The sequence below is a fragment of the Tachysurus fulvidraco genome, chromosome 16, assembly GCF_022655615.1.
Source record: "Tachysurus fulvidraco isolate hzauxx_2018 chromosome 16, HZAU_PFXX_2.0, whole genome shotgun sequence".
NCBI classification, from domain to species: Eukaryota; Metazoa; Chordata; class Actinopteri; order Siluriformes; family Bagridae; genus Tachysurus; species Tachysurus fulvidraco.
Window position 1 is genome coordinate 20,235,042 of NC_062533.1, and position 4,162 is coordinate 20,239,203.

Sequence of the window (4,162 nt, forward strand, 5' to 3'; positions counted from 1 at the left end):
TGTGTGAGTTCTGGTGGTATGACAGTTCATCACCCAAATCGCACCAGTTCAAACTGAGACGTGTCTGAGACTGAAGGTCTGAACAAGGTTCAGGTGACCAGGTCATGTTTCATGCTATTGTTAGTGTTTATTATAAAATACACAAAATAAACAAAATGTCAATAACAAATATCAGAGGTGTTTTAATGTATTTTTCTGTCACTGGGATGGAATCATTGAGAGATTGAATTGGACTCGTTTGCACTAACAACAGGGCCTGGAGACAATAGCCTGAGCTGGAAAGGGGCAGACAGATTCATAGAGTGTGGATGGAAATTGTGGTCAGTAGTAACTGGGGTTGATACCGCGAGTGAAATGCAAAAAAGGAATTTTTGAACAAGCTTTCCCGCATAAGAATGGGGTAGCTCAGTGTTTAAGGTGTTGGGCTACTGATCGAAAGGTCATGGGTTCAAACCCCAGGTCCACCAAGCTGCAGGGCCCCTGAGCAAAGCCCTTAACCCTCAGTTGATTGGCACGTGAGATGTTGGAACAGACCGATATTGTTTCCCACCGGTCACCAACATTGTTGACTGTACTCTAGTGGTCGGGGAGAGCAGTGTTGTCTTCTGTATCAACTTTTGGCTGACCTTCCATGTGTCTTTTTACTATTCTGCCTTTACTACTGTGTGTGAACTAGCTTTACAGATAGCTAACAGTCTCCAATAAAGAACTAGGAAGCATCTTGCTCTTTTAGTGTGTTTTACTGGAAAGACTGTAAAACTGTAACATACAGAAACAAAGAGAATGCATATTACAATATAAATATAAAATAAGGAGCTTAGAAATAACTAAAACCCTAAAAAAAAACGTTCTTATTAGCGAGCGATTAGCATGATGCTAATATACATGGAAAATGCCTTAAGGAAGCTAACAGTAATAGCGCCACATATTTTCTTATAAATTACAAATAGAAAACATGGTAAAATGACTAAATTTGGTATCTAATGGAAGCTCAGATCACTATCAAACAAATACTTACAGACAGATATGTTAAGGGGCCAAAATATTAGTTTACAGACTTTAACACTCTGGAGTATGACTTGTAGGAATGTTAAGAGAATACCTGAACTACGGTAGCTCTGTGTGGACAAAACACAAGAAACTCAAAACACAAATAACTCTTCCCACAAGGGGTCAGTACAAGACTAGTGTATTATAGTGAAAGCATAGAAATGTCTAGAATGTCTTTGAATAATGTAGATTAGACTTGGATCATAGACATGGTGTGTGAGGTTTGAGTGAAAGAACTCAAGCGTCCATGGAGCTTTGACCACAGGGTGATGTGATGAGACTAGTGTATTAGTGCAGTAATTTTCATGCTATTTTTTTCCCTAATCTTCTCATCTGCAGCCTGCTTCTGCTGGCTAGTCCTTGTGGTGAATTGGGAAACAGACTTGTGTGTAAGCCTCCCCTTCCCAGTATATAACATCTTCACCAAGATGCCACCAAACCTCTCTGATTCCACACATGGTAACTGGGTGCATTGGCATACAGCATGGAACCAGGAGGAAACATGAAACTGATGAAATGTAATCATATGCTAATAGAAAATACATAACAGTTTTTACAGATAAATTATAAAAATAAATAAATAAATAAATAAATAAATAAATAAATAAATAAATAAATAAATAAATAAATAAAGGATTTATTTAGTTGTCCCAAGCCTGTCTCCCATCTCCTTATTCCTACCCGAGCCTTGGGAAACATAACAATCCTGCACTCAACACAGTAAACAAACTCAATCTTGACCATGTCAAATATTTTACACTTATTAGTCTTTGTCATCGTTTTTCCGTAAATACTTCTGGAGCAGGTGGAATGGGAATTACACACATGTTCACACCTCTAGTGGAGATCTCATCACTCCTTCTTGCATTTTTCACGTTTTTTTGTATTCATTGCTGTCAGTCAGTTACGAAAAAAAAAACATGTATTAATACATAAACTAAGCCAATACCTGCTGAGTTCAGCTTTGCAGGTCATCTCAGACTTTCCAGTGCACTGTGATTATCTGGATAGAGTTCTATGATCACTGGAGTCAGAGAAAACAGCCACATGGGAAGATTTGTCAGTTTAGTAAAATATTTGCTTGTATGACATGATGTCATATCTGGGTATAAACTCCACCATCAGTTCTCATTACAGCCACTGGACCAATCAAATCAGACCACAGCTTCAAGTCATCCAATCAGGGGTTGACTCTAAACTTGGTTTTCTACTGAACTGTCTGAGTTCCTAACATCACTATCACTTTGTTTGTACAAGAACGATGATCACACTCTTTGTTGCTCTTTGCCTCTTGACATCAGGTGAGTTACATTTTTATATTTTTATATTAAAGAATCTTATAAAATTCAAAAAATAAAATTCATGACACATTTGACTTCATTACTAAAAACCATTAAACAATGTGTTTTTTCTTTCCCAGTGAAACCTTCTAACATCTAGAAGAGTCAAGTTAAAAAACTAAAGAGTGGAGAAGATGTTAATATAAAATGTGGTGTGTCCAGTGACAAAGATTACATTGTTTGGTTCAAACAGAGTTTTGGATGAAAAATTGTGATGAAAAATTGTTCAATCTCGACATTACAAATGTGAAAGAAGAGGATACAGGAACATACTTCTGTGTAGAAATGCTGAACACTTCACCAGACTTTACATCTGGAACCCTTTTGGTTGTTGAAGGTAAACAGTTTTACTCTGATAACCTGCTAACTATAACTAATAACTAGCTCCAGATCAAGACTTTATGTAGAATTCTCTGTAATTTTACACCATTCGTTATTTATAGTAATATTTTACTAAATTAAAGATGAGGAGAGGAAACGATCTCCTCGAGCTGTAACGGTGTTGGAGAACGGAGAGTCGCTCACACTCCAGTGTTCAGTACAAGCCATTACTTCAAGCTGTGAAGAACCGAGCGAGTACTGGTTCAGACACGGCTCAGGAGAATCTGATCCAGGAATCATTTACACTCATGGAAACACCAGTGATGAGTGTAAGAAGAGCTCTGAGGCTGGTTCTCCTCCACAGAGCTGTGTCTACACTCTCCCCAAGAGGAAGCTCACAACCTCTGGTAAAGAAATGCTCTACTGTGCTGTGGCTGAGTGTGGACAAATCCTTCGGGAATGGAATTAAAGCTGCAGATACAAGTAAGACTTGGAGAACATTTATGTTCCTGTTGATTAGTCAGAGACACTTACAGTGATACTGATTCAAATTTCTTTTGTTTTTAATCTTCTCAGCAAATAGGCAGTGGATTGTTGTGTTAACAATCTCCAATGTAATATGTGTTATCGTGATCATTGCTCTGCTCAGACATTTACTTAAACTACAAAAAGGTTTGTTTACTTTTATTATGATTTTAAAATCATAAAAATCAGTATCACAAACAATTATGGCAATTAAACCTTACTGATGTTTATTACTGTTGTATAAAGGGGCTTCAAACGACCAACCAAATAACAAAAATCCAATGTTTTATCCAGTGTTTTATCTTAAATTTTAACATTTTTGTCACATTTTGGACACATTTCACACACACACACACACACACACACACACACACACACACACACACACACACACACACACACACACACACACACAAACACAAAAGAAAGTGTACACTGACATCTCCTTAGAAAATACAGCAAATAACTTTTTTGTAAATCAAATAAATTTTATAAACAGTTCTTGTTCTTTATCAGGTCGCTGCTGAAGAGGTCTTGAACTATGCAGCTGTGAGTTTTGATAAGAAACCTTCATCCTCTAGAGCAGTGGTCCCAACCTTTTTTTCGCCGCGGACCGGTCAATGTTTGATAATTTTACCACGGCCCGCTGGGGGTGGGGGGAGGTTGCTATACAATTAAATTAAAATTAATAATTTTATTTATATGTATTTAATCATGCCTTTTTAACTAACTACAACACTAAATCAATGAGAACCCTGAGCTTGTTTCTTTACAACGAGACGGTTCCATCTGGGGTAATAGGAGACAATGACACCTGAAGTGTGTCGCTTATGTCCAGTTTATTCCGTTGTGTTGTTTCGGTTGCCATCACTGCAGAAATCCCCGCTTCACACAGATAGCATGTCGGACATGGCGATAGGGATGTA

The 4,162-nt window shown here is 37.6% G+C and overlaps 1 pseudogene; it reads left to right on the plus strand.

Moving 5' to 3' along the window:
* The first annotated feature begins 2,311 nt into the window (after positions 1 to 2,311).
* LOC113647999 lies at positions 2,312 to 3,737 on the plus strand (annotated as a pseudogene).
* The last annotated feature ends 425 nt before the right edge of the window (positions 3,738 to 4,162 follow it).